This window comes from Tamandua tetradactyla, chromosome 4 (assembly GCF_023851605.1).
Source record: "Tamandua tetradactyla isolate mTamTet1 chromosome 4, mTamTet1.pri, whole genome shotgun sequence".
NCBI lineage: Eukaryota > Metazoa > Chordata > Mammalia > Pilosa > Myrmecophagidae > Tamandua > Tamandua tetradactyla.
Genome location: NC_135330.1, coordinates 114,789,007 through 114,806,952, shown reverse-complemented (window position 1 = coordinate 114,806,952; position 17,946 = coordinate 114,789,007). Strand labels below are relative to the sequence as shown.

The 17,946-nt window shown below is 35.4% G+C and overlaps 1 long non-coding RNA gene across 6 annotated transcripts in view; it reads right to left on the bottom strand.

Moving 5' to 3' along the window:
- Positions 1-17,946, bottom strand: part of LOC143681349 (uncharacterized) — a 173,006-nt gene that overhangs the window by 110,390 nt on the left and 44,670 nt on the right. The window contains exons 6-8 of one of the 6 annotated variants that reach the window (XR_013174554.1): positions 14,115-14,270; positions 8,278-8,494; positions 7,255-7,329 (exon numbers count right to left, since the gene is read on the bottom strand). The exons of the other annotated variants lie outside the window; for them this stretch is intronic. This is a non-coding gene — a long non-coding RNA (uncharacterized LOC143681349). Of the gene's footprint in view, positions 1-7,254; positions 7,330-8,277; positions 8,495-14,114; positions 14,271-17,946 lie in introns of those variants that run through there. 6 annotated transcript variants of the gene reach the window in all.

The window sequence follows — 17,946 nt, the reverse complement described above, 5'->3', positions numbered from 1 at the left end:
CCTTCATGATACCTTGATTTGGATTTTTCCTGGCCTCAAAACTGAGTCATTAAATGCCCATTGTTTAGCCAACCCATTGGATGATATTTGTTAAAGCAGCCAAGGAAACTAAAATAGATATGGATTAAATAGCGATGGTCTAGTTTAAACAAAACTGAGAAGCAGCTCAAGACCCTAAACATCACAATGTGGATACTATGGAAAAATGTATTCCAAGTCAGCTAGGCACAGGTACCATTCACCCTGAGGCTACAGAAACCCCTGGGTACCTCACAACCACAATCCCCCTTCAAAGACCCATGTCACACACACTTCAAAGTACATGACTGTTTGGTGTAGTGGTTTCAAAAGATGGGGGATGTACACAACAAGCTCCTAATTATATTTATTTATCTTAAAATATTAGGAAGGGATTAAATTTTTCCAATAACATATGAGCTGAGACTGATTCCTTCACATGTTCCACACGTGTATATCCCACAGCAGGCAGGGGTTTCACAGCATAATAGGTACTATTAGTACCTCATGCATTAGTGCATTTCCAGCATCTTCTAAAATTTTGCAGTTTTCTTGTGCCTGTGACCATAAAATTATTTTAAATGATGCAGAGAGGGTCTCAGGTTTTCTCATGGCAAGGTACTTAGAAAAAGCTGTTAAATCTTAAGATGAGTTATTTGCTTGTATAAAAAGATGAGTGATCCAAAAATTGCTGGCCATTCTGCCATGACAATAGGCTGAGAGTAAGCTAGTAGATATTTTTAAAAATATCAATACATTTATTTTAACAATGAGTGAAAATTTAACTGCTTTTGAAAGAAATGTGTGCTACAGAGAGAGATTTTTAAAGCAGATGTTTGGAAATTAGTAATGTGATCCTGATGCCAAAAAAGAAAAAAAAAACCAAAACAAAATATTGTAGACCACCTATTAAAAATTATCTTATATATACCTTAATAAAAATTGGAGACAAATTTTCTAATCTGCTTAAAAATCTTTCAGACAGAAAGTTCAGTGGATTTTTAAACCCATCTCTTTGAAAAAAAAATGCAGTGCCTTCCAATCTGTGGGAAAAATGGCTTGATATCAGGGAAGATGGAAATTTATAGCCAAATTCCAACCAGGAACCTTTATATAATAGTAAATGAGACTGAAAAATCATGAAGGAGCCTGAAGAAGCACAGCACATGAACCACTGTTCATGTGGTCCAAATTGCCAACTGCTTAAGTTTCCTAGATGCTAAAACAAATACCGTACAATGTATCGGCTTACCAAAAAGAATTCACCAGCTCATGGCTTCAGAGGCTAGAAAGCTTGCTTCTTCCTATGGTCACTATCTTCTAGCTGGTGGCAATCTTTGGGGTTCCTTGGCTTTTCCATCACATGGCAATGCACATGACTGTATCGTCTCCCATCTCTTCCATATTCTATTAACTTCCAGCTTCTGGCTGCTGCCTGTGGCTTCTGCACTGTATTCAATCTCCTCTGCTTATAAGAACTTCAGCCATAATGTATTAAATTCACACTCATTCAGTTTGGGCACAGGTCAACTAATATTATCTTCAAAGTCTCATTGACAAATGGGTTCTCACCCACAGGAGCAGGGTTTGCGACTTGAACATGCCTTTTGTAGGGGACATGATTCAATCCCCAAATCTGACTCACAGAATTATGAGCTTATAAATGATAGTTGTTCTAAGCTGCTGGTTTGTTATATAGCAAAGGCTAACTGATACAAAAGTATATTCAATAATAATATTGAATTAAATATAAATGCATACTTACATACATTTATAGTAAGATCAAATGGGCTCTTTTCTATTCAGAAAATGCAAGTGTATTATAAAAGTATGACTTAATTTACCTACATTTTGTCTTTTAAAAACTATTCTGTTTAAACATAATACATCTGCACCATATACATTCGTGATATAAAATAATGAATTCATAAATTAATGTAACACATAATGTTAACAATAGGAATGGGCAATTAAAATATTTGAGGAAGGGTGGTACAATGGTGGCTCAGAGGCAGAATTCTCGCCTGTCATGTTACAGACCCGAGTTCGATTCCCAAGCCTGCCTGTGCAAAATGTATATATATATTTTTGAGGAACAGCCTATTCTGATGATAAAGGGCTCTGGAAGCCAGGGAGTGCTTCCCATTTTTTACGTTCCTCCAGTGTTACTCCTCCCTAATGATCACCCCAATTGTCCAGAACTTTCTTAAATGAGACAATAATTTAATGCCAAATAGAACTTCCTACAATAAATAAACATGAAATCTATAGATGTCTGCACCACTTGTGCACCACCATTGTCTCTTTACTTGTCAATCTGTGATTAGTTCTAACCCTACGTAAAAGTTAGAATAAAGCCCTTAATGTGAACTGCAATCTTTTCAAACTCAGTCCCCAAAGCAGCAAAAAATACTCAACTCCAAAGATATAAATTTTTCATATCCAGTTAACCCCATTATGGAGTTCTCATTTCTTGGCTGTTTGTGTTAATTATATTGTTAAATAAGCTATGAGCATCATCCTCCAAATTAATTGTAAACTACGCTTGTCTTTTCAAGCAAAAATGCTCATCCTGCTATAATATTTTTAGTGTACATTTAAGTAAGGACTATTGGGATACTGTTGCTTTAATCCCAATGAGCTTCATGTAGATTAGTGAGTAATTCTTCAATTCTTATTTTATATATGAAAAAACAGAAATACTCTAGTGACGAATGATTTATCCAAACTCCACAATGGATGGATAGGAGATTTCATAAATGGAACCTGGGTTGCTATGCTATTAAGACTTCTCTCATGTGTAATACCTTCCATATTCTGAATTAAGCAACAAGGATGTGTAAAATATTGCTTAATTGCTTTTTAGGTTTAATTTCTATTCAGAAGGTCAAATATTGATTTATAATCCAGGGATAACAAAAGTCAGGAATGAATGGCTGTTATATCTGGTAAATAATGATTATTTTGATAACCTTGATTCAAGGTGTGACAAATATTATAATGAAGGTTATGCTGGGGTAATTATATTTCATGTTGCAGGCATTGTGAATTAGATTGCTTATTTACAGCCATTTTTACAGTTAGGAAGTGCTGTCATCAAATTTGATTTAGATGGATTTTATTGACCAGGAGGGAGTTGGTTTAATTGGAAAAGTTTCTATTTTAAGACACACTAACTAGAATTTTCTTCTCTCTAGCTTTGAACATATAAGGCTTATAGTTGTTACTCCTCCAGGACTTCCTGCATGTACTTGCTTTAATTAAATTGAGTAATGGAACATATAACCAGAATAGAAATTTCAAATTAGAAAGGTACATGAATACATGAATCACATTTGAAGACACGTAATTGTAGCAATTAGATATCAACCTATCCTCAGACAATACGATCTTCTACATTTAGTTATCTCATGTCTTTGAGCAAAGGCTCAAATATTAAGCTATATTGAAGGGATCAAGAGAACACATTTGTATTGGAAAGACTAAAATCTTTGACTTCATACAAGTGTGCCAGACCACATAGCACTCATCATTTTGCATTGAGTATACAGTTTCATATTTCCATCAGTAGCTATTTGTTTAACAAGATGTGCTTGGCAAGGTTCTGGGTACTCTTCAGAGTGCACCAGAGAATGGAAGGGATAAATTTCATGTGAGCATCATTTTAACTGATGAAGGCTAATTTAAATGACATCAAAGAAATCAGAAATGACAATACAAAACTAGCTGCAAAGACTGCTCTGCTTACTATTTATTTTTCAAAGGATACTCTGATACAGTATCAAATCTGTAAATCCCAATACTCCATCCTCCTCTCTCATGGCCTCTATCTCAAAACTTATGTTCCCACCACACTTCCTTCTCAGGTCATGGCATGCTTCATCATACTCGTGAATCTCTACCCATAAAATCCTCTTGGCCTGGAATTCCTATTTTCCCTCCTTCTCTAATTCTGACTGGTTAATGTCTACTAAGCCTACAACTCAACCTTCACCTCATCTGTGAAGATTGTTCAAATAACTCTCAATCCCCATGCATCAAGGAAAACTTACACTTCCTCTTTTATTTCTTTCCCCTATTTATTTTGTAATATTTTCTTGCACTAGTATATTTTTTCTCCCTCTTATCTTCTATGGGATTGTAAACCTTTACCGAGCAGAAATCACATCTGATTTTTCTTTGTGCTCCAGGTTTTAACACAATTTAGCATAATTCCTAGTACATAGAAACTGTTTATTAAAAGTCAGTTGGTGTAATGAAAATGCTCTAAAATTGATCAAGGTGATGAACACAAAACTATGTGATGATACTATGAGCTATTGATTGTATACTTCAGATGGATGGTATGTTTTAAATGATATGTGAATTTAGCTCAATAAAATTGCGTTTAAAAAATCAGTTGGTCTGTTCATTGACTGAATAATGAATGCTATCACCAAAGTGATAGCAGTAGAGCTTCTCTAACGTAGACATAGGAAGAATGAGAGAAAAAAGTGTCTGGAATTCTACATTTCTCTTTTTTGTAGGCCTATCTGTCCCAGAAGACTATGAAATCTTTGAGAATAGAAACCAAGTTTCATGCTTCCTGGTTGTGATAGAAATAATTAATCAGTTGCTTATCTGACATTCACCCTGCTTTTCCTTTTCACTGACAAACTAAATTTTGTTTTGGGAGGCAATGTGTCTCATATTCCCTTGCAGATGAGTGTGGCTATCTGGCAGAGTTCTGGACAATGATATGTAAGCAGATGTGTAGATGGGACTTCCAAGAAAAGACAGACAAACAGAGCTGGCATGTTTTCTTGTGCTTTGCCATTTTCCTTTTTCCTATCTGGAATTCAGAGGCAGTGCTCAGGTGAAGCAACCATTCTGTGACAAGGTAATGGCACAAAAGAATAGAAAAGAAGGATAGAAAGTATCTTCACTTCATCCTCATTCTTGAAAGATGTTTTCTTAGTATAAAATGCTAAGCTGACATTTCTATTCTCTCAGCATGAAGACACCATTGTCATGGTTGAGAAGTCAGATACCACTGGAATTGTCTTTTCTCTGTAGGTGGCTATGTCTTCTTGCTGGGTATTTTTCAAAAGCTTTTTCTTTGGTGTTTAGTTTCACTATGATATTTAGGTATAAATTTCTGTTTGGCCTTCCTGGACATAAATTTTGGGGTTTTTCAATAATTACGGAAAATTCTCAGCCATCATCTCTTCAAATATTGCTTCTTTTCCAATGATCTCATTTATTTCTCTCTGAAATTCTCCTTAAATGTATTTTAGATGAACATCCTACTCATCCTCCTTGTCTTTAATTTCTTATATTTTTTTATCTCTTGATCTCCCTGGAATGCATTCTGAATAGCTGTTTTAGATAGGTCTTCCAATCGACCAATTTTCTCTTCAGGTTTTTCTTTCTTATCTGCTGTTTACATTGCCTTGTTAATTTTTATTTGTATATTTATTACTTCTTGAAGTTCTCTGGTGCTTCTTTTACACATATTTGCTTTTCCTTTTAAATATTCTTATTTTTGTTCATATTCTCAAATTTTTCCTGTTTTTTTCTCAACGTATTAATTATAGTTATTTTATTTTTAGTGGCTGAAAATTCAAGTCATTGCAAGTCTCATTCTGCTGTATAAAGGCACACCTTGGAGATATTGTGGGTTGGGTTCCAGACCACTGAAATAAAGTGAATGTTGCATCAAAACAAGTCACTCAAATGTTTTGGCTTCCCAGTGCATATAAAAGTTATTTTATACTGTAATCTATTAAGTACATAATGGCACACCTTAATTAAAATGTGACACAGACAGTGAGTGAGCACATACTGTTGTAAAAATTATTCCAATAGACTTGCCCACATCAGGGATGCCTCAAACCTTCAATTTGTAAAAAAAAACAATATAAAGTGCCCTAAAGTGAAGCACAATATAATGAGGTATGCTTATATTGTTTCTGCTGTATGTATTTTGTGAATTGTAAATTTTGTCTTCAGCTGCTCATTTTTATTGTAACTTTTTCAGTGGAATTCTTTGAGGCTTGGATTGAAAATCCTCTAAGAGAATTTGTATTTGTTGTGCTTATATCACATGCCTAGGGGCAGCACCAACCTAGTACCACTTTAAATTAATCACTTGCTTTTTTTGTAAAACAAAGGTTAAAAAAAAAAATGTTTGCAATCATGAACTAGATTGCAAACTTACAGTAAGGCAGACTTGTGGTTTTGAATTCTCAGGAGAGATTCCTTTCATTCTCTATTAGTCCCATCACTGAGACAGGCAAATGTGTTGGTTCCCCTCTGTATGGTACAGTCATTCCTTGTTTACCTTTTCAATCAAGGTGTCTCTCTTTCCATCTCAACTTTATGTCATATATTTTCTATTGGCTTCAGCTCCTTGTGTGGATCCTCCTGTTTTACTTCCTGTGTCCTGCATTTCACCAAGCAGTAGCTCAGATTTCCCAGGGTTCAGCAAAAAACCTCAGAAAGAAAGGTAACTTTTTGACAAAACTCTTGCTCCATAGGGTCCCTGCTTTCACTTTGTTTTTGGCCTCTAAGCCTTCTTTTTTTATGCACCAGTTGATATATTCGATTTTTTATACAGCATTCTGGTTGTTTCAATTAGAAAGTCAGTCAAGGTTATCTATTTGTCAAACTATCAGAAACTGAAATATTTGTTGGCATTGGTAAAAAAATTGAAAATAACCTGGACATCAATTAAAAAAATTTATAATACATATATACCATAAAATGCCTCTAAGCCATTAAAAGAGATATGGTAGATGTACATGTACTGACATAGAAATATCTAACACACTATTTCAAAGGAAAAGGTAGCTGGTTGTACAACAGTATGCACAATATGATTATATCAAAATGGAGAAATGTATTTATTTTTGAAAGGGTATGTATTTTTATTTAAATACATAGAAAAAGATCAGATATTTACATGTGAAAGTTAAAGAAATTTTCTTTTTATGTACTTTTTGACATTTCACAATGAGAATGTATTCCCGCATCACTTACTTCTAAAAAATAAATATAAGTTTAAAGGAATGACTGAGATGAAGCACATAAAGTATGGCGCCTGGCATATTATAAGAACTTAATACATTTTCACTTGTACAATTATCTTCATTTAAAGGAAAAGGTTATCAGTGCATAGCAGTGTAGAGAAGAAGGGACCCTATGGAGCAAGAGTTTTGTCAAAAAGTTACCTTTCTTTCTGAGGTTTTTTGCTGAACCCTGGGAAATCTGAGCTACTGCTTGGTGAAATGCAGGACACAGGAAGTAAAACAGGAGGATCCACACAAGGAGCTGAAGCCAATAGAAAATATATAACATTGGTTCGTGCTGCACTACAAATCAATAGCAGACCTCAGGTTTTTGATCTGCACCCAAACTGTAGTTTATCGATCACTTTGTTCCTGTTAGTACTTGCAGATATTAGTAGGTGCTATTCCAAAAATATCTGTCATCAAATGAGCTTTTAAAAATTAGATTATACAACACAAAGTACAATAGATTTTTATTTGCTGGTTTGTTTTATAACAGTAAGACTAGTCAAAGCTATAAAATTCTATTACATACTGTGAATCTCAAAGGAGGGAGATCTTGTATGAAGCACTCCCTAACCTTACTAAACCCCAAATCCATTCTCTTAATTACCTCTAGGACTTTTCTTCCATGAAACATACTTTAGGAAATACTTCACTAAGCACAATACATGTAAGAGACACAACATCTATTTGCTAACTCTGATCAAATTGTGAGTTTTTATAGCCAGGTTGTCATGATGTTTAATGGATAGAACATTCTTTTGCATCCTTTAATTTGTCTAGAACAAATTTCAAGTATAAACATTGATTTGTTTTGTAAGTGAAAGCAAGAGACTTTCTCTGATATGTCTCAGTGTACAGAATGCTTCTTTGGATGAGCATTGAGTGGAAAATATGATGTGTCTAGAGCTGTTTCACTGCATCAAATAACCTAAAGCCAAACAAGAAAGAGCAGGTATGGAAAATAAGAGAAGACAAGCACAAGATTCCTAAATGTCCTTGTTGCTGCTGATTGTTACCACATAATGAAGGACCACTGATTGGGGAAAAAATAAACTGCCATCTGTAATTGGATGGAAATGTACTTGTTGCATTTGTTTGGACTACATAAAGGAAAATAATGCAATCAGAAGATATCAAATTATACAATTTGTTAGCTTTCTGCTAGGAAATGAGTGTGTACATGCTAAGTATCTCCTTCCTTTACCTTCTTCCTCTGCCAGTTGCCCCATGGTTACAGAAAGCAGTTGTCTTGACATTCTTCATCCCTTTGAAAACGTGCCATTTTAACTTGCAAGCTTGTTCTCACAACAAAGGGCAGACATGGGAAAAAAGAGGAGATAAGAACAAGTCCTCTGCCATTCTTGTTCCTGCTGACTGTTGCCACCTTCAGATATAGCTATCTCCAGGACACAGACATTTTGCTATGGATGATAGACAAGGAAGAGAAAGCAATTACAAACTAAGAGTTTAGAATGGGGACTTGTGATTTAGATAGAAAGGAATTGCTTTCATTTGTAACATTGGGAGTTAGCATAGTTTTGCTTCTAATGATATGTTCAACTGGGCTGATTTTGAATACTCAAGACTGTGGAGAGACAGGGGTTGTTTATTCCAAGACTCATTTGCAAAGCAGAGAACACTCCATAAGATGTGATTTTTGTTAAAGCCTTCTAGAAGGAGAAGATTTCTTTAGCTATATCAAAAAAGGCTTTCTAACTCTAATCCATACAGAAGTTGAATTGAAGTGGATTAGAAGCTTCTTTTGTCTTATTTTTTTCTCTCAATTATCTAGAAATCAATTTAGATTTAGATTATTTAATTCTCTAAATATGAAAATAAAAACTAAATGCAATATTTTCCTTGCCTCTGAGAGGTGTTATGCAGTGAAGGTACTAGTAAGAAGGAGGAAAAGTATATATATGGGTAACTGTCAGTGTCCAGAAAATTTTCAATTCCTATAAAACTCAGTTTGATCATTCATTTAATAATATGTGACAGAACCTGGAAAAGTTCTTCTGCTGTCCTATATTTTAGCAAATATAGGAACTCCTTGTTCATTTGTGCTTTTTTTTTTGCAACTAATGAAAGCAGCAGTGAAAAATGTCTGTCCATTAACACAAAAGCAAAATGTAATGCAGTAATAATGCTTAAAGCTTTCTGCAATGCTGGTGTTCTTAGAAATCATTAATAATAAATGACCAGCAATGCTATGGGCAGCTGATAGCTATGCTCTTCGGAAGGTAAAACTCTCCATTATGAAATAATAATACACTAGACTTCACAATATTCTAAAGGCTATTTTACTTTAAGACCAGTGTTGCCGATACTAAATTCATTTTACAGATGGGAAAACTGAGGCTCTTCTACCAAATGATATGAGACAGAATGAATCAAAATATTGCAACTGACATTTAGATTTAGTGAATGAAGACCTCTGGCATACCTGATAACACCACAAGCACAAGTAGAAATTATTGGTTAATGAGTTGGGGTTGGAATGGAGAGGGGCGGGGGTCCCATTAATCACCAACTCTAGGCCATCTGTTTCTTCCGTCAAATTCAAGAACAAGCAACATCATGATAAATCATGAAAAGGTAGACTTAGCCCATATTTCTCAATGTGTGGTTTGGGGCCACATGGGAAGTAAGCAAGTGCTCTCTTAGAGGAAAGGAAACAAACGCAAAGCTTGCAAACATGAAGGCAAAACACTCTCATGTCCAAGGCCCTTATTCAACCTCTCAGAAGCTGGATACATAAGTCATCAGTGTGTAAGAATTTGATATCTCTTGCTCCAAAGCAAGGGCAAGTTCAAATATGCTCTGAGATGTTTCCCTCCACTGATTTCCCTCAGCAATTGTCTGTGAATCTGATAGCTTCCTCCTAATTACAGAATTTGCAGGAATCCACACTGACATAAAACTGGCCTAAAAACAGCCAAAGCTCAAATCCCATGGAGAAGGATTTCATAAAGGGCTATCATCTGGGGCTTTCTCTTTGTAATACGCCAATTAGTACAGTAAAATAAAGACTAGCTGAAGCTCTTAGCTGTTTTCTCTCAAGAAAATTCACAATAACAAAAAGATGGAAGCAACCCAAGTGTCTACCAACAGATGAACACATAATCATATGTAGCATATTTATCCAATGGAATATTATTCAACCATAAAAAAGTGACATGCTGCTACACGCTATAACATGGATGAACTACAAAGACATCATATGGAATGAAGTAAGCCAGACACAAAGGGACAAATATCAATCATATGATTGAATAAGCAAATTCATACAGACAAAAAGCACAAGAGTGGTTACTAGGAGCGAGAGGAGGGAGGAATGGGGTTGTTATTGCTAAATGTGAATGAGTTTTGATTTGGGATGATGAAAATAGTCTGGAAATAGTCAATGGTGAAAGTTACAGAGTATTTTCAACGTACTTAATGTCAACGAATTGCTCACTTAAAATGGTTAGAATAATTTTTAAGTTATGAAGAAAATACCTAGGAAGGTGAAGCTCTTGGTTCTTTTCTCTGAAGAAAATGCATAGAAAGGTGAATTCCTAGATACAAGTTGTATGACTTTTGTCAAGACATTTCCCTTCTGGGCCTCTATTTTCTTATGGGTCAAGGCAAGGCAGGGGTGAGGAGGTGGTAGTGAAGATGCAAACAGTTGAGGATCTCAAATCCCAGGGCTTCTAGAGAGCACTCGTTTACATAGTGGCTTAAGTGTCTGTCACCATAAGGTTCATGTGTTATTTGGCCAGGTGATGGTGCCCAGTTGTCTGGTCTGGCAAGTGCTGGCCTGTCTGTTGCTATGAGAACATTTCATGGACTTAAATCATGATCATGTTGGCTGCATCTTTGTAATCAGCTAAGGGGAGTGTCTTCTGCAATAAGTGACACTTAATCTAATCACTGGAAGGCTTTTAAGGAGATATTCTTCCTGCTTCAGTCAGCCAGCCTTTCCTGAGAGTTCACTGAGGACCTCTTTTGGAGCTGCCAGCTTGTGACCTGCCTTACAGAACTTGGACTCTATATCCCCATAGTTACATGAAACACTTTTATAATTTTTATTTTTACAGATATCTCCTGCAGATTCTATTTCTCCAGAGAACCCTAGCTAATACAGTGCTTCCATTCCCTTCTTCAATACTCTATGGTGCTTCTAGTGTTAAATGGCACTGGTGTTAAGCAAAGTCATGGCTCATTGACCCATCCAGTTTCAGGCTGGAAATATATTGCCTGTTAAGTTATAAATTCCTAAGAAGATAATACCCAACCAAATCAGAAATATAAGGTACCACATAAAATAAGTTCCTGAACATCTATCACCTTTCTTCCTTCTGAAAATCGAATTACAGTTAATAGCTTATAAATTAGACATAGTTGTCTCTCTTATTCTAGCTTTGTACAGTTATAAAACTCAGGATTCTATTCCAAGGAAGGAAGCAGATTTTCTCTCCAATTTTCCAACTGTTGAAACTTTAAGTAGACTCAAGAAAAAATGGTTTGGGGCAAACTTTAAAATTCAAGCTCTCTTAGAGAAGAAACATAATTTGAACTACATATAATCTCCAAATATCTCATCAGACCTTAAGATATATGAATCCATTTTTTTCTTTTAAGTCCTAAAAGAATAAAAGGACAACATGGGTCAGAAGGAGGAAAAAATGTCCAAAGGGACTGACATGATCATAAGATCACTGGTGAGTGTAAAAAAAATACAGAAAACTGTGAATTTATGTTCCTTTTTTGACTGGATGTGAATTCACTTTGCACAGTTGTCATCTTCCTTGTGTTCTTTCTGATAAAAAGGATTTCAAAACAATCGCCGATAGGATCTTAAACACCCTGGAACAGGGGAAATAGCATCTCCTTTCCTGGAGCTCAAATAGGAAATTGCTTGGGAAGATTTGATTGGCCTTTCTTTTTCATATGACCCTAGATTTTATATCCTTGACAGGTTTAATTTTCAGTGACAGGAGAGCTCATCACTACTTCTCTGGAATGCCCAATTTTTTATAAGCCAAATCTCTTAGGCTTGCCCATCCTTGTGTGGCACCTGCCAGAAAAGATAACCCTCCACCCAAATGGCCTTTGGCCACTGGAGCCAGGAAAGTTTCCTGACACATTTTGGAATCTGCCTTGGGTCAATGCCCAACTGCAAGCACTCCTGGGGATCTCAACAAATTTTCCATCTTCTCTCTTGTTTACATTACTTCCTGGGAAGGTTCAAATTAGGCAAGTGTCAATATTTTGACGCTGCAACATGATAAATATCCACAGTCAGGGTTTGCGATTGCATTTCTGAAATGTTAGACTGGCAGGGGCAAAACAAACAAATAAACCAAACACCACAAAGAGAAAATCAATTAAGAACCTTGAGAAGACATCCATCCCATGGAACAATTTCTAATCGAAAAAAATAAAATAAAATCTCTCCAGTTCCAACGTGTCCAAGACTGAATGTATGACCTTCCTTCCAAAACCTGGTCCTCTTCCTGTGTTTCTTCTCTCAAACAGTGTTACCACTGATGGATCCAATTGTACAAGCAAGAAACTGAAAAGACATCCCTGGTGGCTCCCTCACTCAGAGGCACCATGTGGAATCTTTCACCAGGTCCTGTTGATATAACTACTCCATCTCCACTGTCACCATCATTCCTCATCTCTAGATCACTCATAACAACTGCCAATCGGCTCTGGTCTTCTATAATCCATTTTCCATGCCACAGATAAAATCTTTTCAAAACATAAATTTACTAATAGTGTATACCTGCTTTACCACTCCTTCTTGGCTTCCCATTTCTTTGGATAAAGTCCAACACCCTCATCCCGGCCTACAACATTCTGAATCTTCTGGCTTTACTCACTTTTCCACCTTGATTTTGAGTTTCTCTCCTTCATACATATACTGTGCTTTTGTCACTCTGGCTGCCTTCCAGTTCCTCAAATCCATATCCTCTCTCCAACCACAGGCCTTTGCAGATGCCCAGCTCTATGCCTATGTGGCTCTTTGCACCACACATCCACATCCTCTCACCTAATGAACTATTATTTATCCTTCAATCTGAGAGCACTTGCTCAGAAAAGCCTTTCACGATCCCTCAGCACATGTCATGATTGTTCTATAATACTGCTTTCTTTTTATTTCACAGCACTCAGCCAGATTGCAGTTTTACATTCAAAACTGAGCTTATTTGATTACTATCTGTCTCTCTTGCTGAACGCAAATTTAATACACGCGGAGATTATGTCAGATTTTGTTCACCACTGTATTTTCTGTTTGCTTCTTCCATCGTCTCATTGAGAAATATATTTAAAAGCTTCCATTCTGATTATGGATTTATTTCTCTTTTGATACTATCATTTTCTTTTTGCTTTATGTGTATATTCTGATTAAACACTACAAATACAAGACATTTATCTTCCTAATGGATTAATGCTTTATAGTTTACTTGCCTAATATTAGCATAGCTATGCCAGTTTCCTTTTGGTTAGTGTTTGTATGATGTATATTCTCCAATCTTCTACTTATTTTTTGCCCCTTTGTGCTGAGTTGTGTCTCTTGTAAGCATTGTATTTCATTTTAATACAGCCTAACAATATACATTTTAAAAATTGTTTACATTAACATCATTGCTGAAATGACATTACTTAATTGCTGAAAAACTTGAGTCGAAATCTACCAACTTACTATTTTTTTCCTACCTATTCCTATGCCCCTTATTTTCTTTTTCTTACCTTCTTTTGGGTTTTAATCAAGCAGGTTTTACTATTCCATTTTTTCACATCTTGGCAGTTATACAGTCATTTGGCATCTCTTTTAGATATTTAACATGTGTCTGAGTGTATTAAAGTATAATATAAATTAGTATTTTAATCAATCCTTGTATAATGAAAGGACTTTTGAGCACTATGATATCTTCTTTCAGACATTTATGCTATCATTCTCATGTATTTTAATTCTACATATATTTTAACCCCCCATAAAGCATTATTACTTTTGTTCTATTCAGTCAATATTAATTTAGATTTGCTTACACATATGCTTTTCCTTTCCTTGTCATTCTTTCCTCCAATTTCATGCTGTCACATCACTTTTCTTCTGCATGAAGACCTCCCCTGTATGTTTTCTTTAGGGAAGATACTAGTGACAAATTTTTCCAGCAACTATAGCTCTCAAAACTCTGGATTTAGCTAAAATTTTACAAGACACACAGAGAAGACAGGACATGTTGAAATGTACCACGATTATGAGACTAACAAAACCTAGACTGAGGGTAACTCTCCAGTTCAAACAACCCAGGATTTTTAACAGATAAGTGTAAGGAAAAGAAAATAATAGAGAGAGCACCTGTAGATTAAGAGACTTAAATGACATATTATTTTAACGGGCAAGACTAGACTACAGTGTCTAGGGATATAAATTTGGATGAGAAAACTACTTTAAAAACACAAGAAGAAGATTACAATAAAGGGGGCAAGGTTACTCTTAGGGCAGGGAGTGCTTGGTAATCAGAAAAGCACAAAATCATGGGTTTCTGGTTGACTTGCAAAGTTCTATTTCTTTATGGTGGTTATGAGGGTGTTTGCCTTGAAATAATCTATTAAGCCATACATTGGATTTGGGTATTTTCTGTATCTGCATTTTATTTTACAATAAAAAATGCAAAATAAAAATTAGAAAATTTTATCTTCAATACTGAAGAAAATTTTTTCTAGTCATATAATCCTGCTTTGGCAAGGTTATATTGCACCTTAAGATGGTATACAGTTGTCTTTGGAGTAAAAAAGTTTTCTTAAGAATTTCACTATTAGCCTCACTCTCCTTGAAGATAATGTGTCTCATTTCCTCCAGCTGCTTTTAACATTTTTTATCTCTGTCTTTGGTCTTCACAGTTTTACTATGGTGTTTTAGTTTTACTAAAGGGTTTACTAAAGGGATCGCAGGGTTTCTTGTGTCTGTGACTTGATGGTTGTCACTAGTTTTGGCAAAGACTCTTCAAACATTGCTTCTGCCCACTTTCTATTTTCTTTCTGACACTACAATTACATAAATTTTAGACCTTTTCACCTTGTTCCATATATCTCTTACCTTCTTTTTCTTATTCTGTTACCTTTGTCTTTTTCTGGTTCAGTCTGGGTACTTTCATCTGGTTCATTTTTTTTTTTTTTTTTTTTGCTATCAATTTATCTATTGAGATTTTAATTTTAATTACTGGATTTTTCAGTTCTAAAATTTCCTTCAGATTCATTTTTGCTATATATTTCAGTTGTCTATTAAAGTCTCCATCTTGTCATCTATTTTCTTAAATATATTCAACACAGTATTTGAAGTCCATGTCTGATAACTGTAGTGTCTGCATAGTATCTGTATCCTCTATGGATCTGTTCTTATTGTCTTCAAATGCTTTTTGTGATCATTTGGCTTGTCTCCTGCTATAGTAGGATTTTTAAAAATTGAAGGCTAGACATTATTATATGAAAAATGTTATAAAGATTATTTGAGGCTTCGGGTAATGTTATCTTTCTTCATAGAAGATAACTGTCAGGCAATTCAATTAAACAAGGCTCAATCCAATTTGGGGTTGAGGTGCTCAGAAAATGGATTTTAGTTTTATCAGAGTTGGCCTATCCCCAGTTTAGCCATACTGTTAAAGTGTCCCCCATTAAGGGTTCCGACTGAAACCCTAGGGTATGTCCCAGTGCCCTCTCCCTTGGGTGGCCATGAATTCTAACTTTGTCTCCTCAGCCCCACAAGATTGCTGGAAACATCTGCAATCACTTATGAGCTAAGAAATGTTCTGAGGAGAAAGTAGAGTTCAATTTTGATCTCATCTCTGTATTTACTTTTTCTCTGGAATCTTGTCTACTAATGCTCTTGCTGTCTTGGTAGGTCTTGTATTCCTTCAAACAGTTAGTTTACAGGTATTTTACGTCTTTTATTTCCCCCAAATGTTCTTTGTGGAAGGCTTTCTCATATAGAAACCAATCTGTCATAGTTGCAAAGAAGAATTTTTCTTTAAATATTTACTATTTACTAATCACTTACTCAGAGACCCTGTTATTCTCTCATAGTTACCTGAATTTTTCCTTTATGATGTTTTTTACAAGTTACAATTACTCATTTTTATGTTTCTTTGTTTAACATCTGTCTCTTGCTCTAGATAGTAAACTCCATGAACCAGCAGGGATCACATATGCTTTGCTCATCATGGAATCATTGGTGTCTAACCATATTAGATATTCAATAATTAAATATTTTAAATTCATGAATGTAGGCTACTGGGCTAAGTATTTTATATACATTTTGCAATTTAATCCTCACCATAACCATATGAGGCAGGTTTTGTTATCTCCATTTTAGAGAAGAAATAATAGAAAATTAGAAGGCTAAGTAATTTCCCAAGATCATCATGAGTTTAATGCTCTGTAAAATTTCAAATCCCAGACTCTGGATCTTTATTCTCTTGCCACCTCTACATGCAGCTGATTTTTTAAAAAAATATTTTTATTGTCACATCTTTGCACACATGCAGTCCATTCATGGCGTACGATCAATGGCTCACAATGTCATCATATAGTTATGTATTCATCATCATGATGATTTTTTAGAATATTTGTACCACTCCAGAAAAGGTAAAAAAAAGAAAAAAGAAAAAAACTCATATATCCCATATTCCTTACCCTTCCCTCTCACTGACCACTAGTATTTCGATCTACTCAATTTATTTCACCCCTTTCCCCCCTATTATTTATTTACTTTTCATCCATATTTTTTTTACTCATTCATCTGTCCATACTTTGGATAAACGAAGCATCAGACACAAAGTTTCCACAATCACACAGTCACATTGTAGAAGTTATATCTTTATATAATTGTCTTCAAGAATCAAGGCTACTGGAACACAGATCAATGGTTTCAGTACTTTTCTCCAGGTACTCCAATATACCATAAACTAAAAAGGGATATCTGTATAATGCAGAAGAATAACCTCCAGGATAACCTCTCGACTTTGTTTGAAATCTCTCAGACACTAAAATTTTATTTTGTCTCATTTCTCTCTTCCCCCTTTTGGTCAAGAAGGCTTTCTCAATCCCCTGATGCCAGGATCATGCTCATCCCAGGAGTTCTGTCCCATGTAGGGGGGAGGGCAGTGAGTTCACCTGCCAAGTTGGCTTAGAGAGAGGCACATGTGAGCAACAAAAAGAGGTTCTCTTAAAATTATTAGGGTTAATTTTAAGTAGGCTTACCCTATCTTTTGGTAGGAGTAAGTTTCATAGGGGTGAACCCCAAGATCAAAGGCTCAACCTATTGTTATGGTTTACCCCACTGCTTATAAGAATATCAGAAATTCTCCAAATGGGGACGCTGAATATTTCCTCCTTTCTCCCCAGTCCCCCAAGGGGACTTTGCAAATACTTCATTCACTGCCCAAATTACTCTGGGATATATGAGGGCATTACACCAACCTGGAGAAACCAACAAAATCAAGATTTCATGTACTTATGGTGTTCAATGAAACTGACCATACAAGCTAAATTAGGTAATGTTCTACCCAAAATATAAATGTTTCACCAAATAAACATCACTTCCCTTTGTCTCACACAGAAGTTGAAGTTTTAAAATACGGAAGATATCATCCTTTACCATGTATTTGATCCAGATCAGTTTCCTTCATATCTCTAATCAAGGTCTATTCCAGTTTGCTAGCTGCTGCAATGCAATATACCAGAAATAGAATGGCTTTCAAAAGGGGGAACTTATTAAGTTGCAAGTTTACAGTTCTAAGGCCGTGAAAATGTCCCAATTAAAGCAAGTCTATAAAAAATGTCCAAATTCAGGCACAAACAAGAGATTACTTTCATTCAA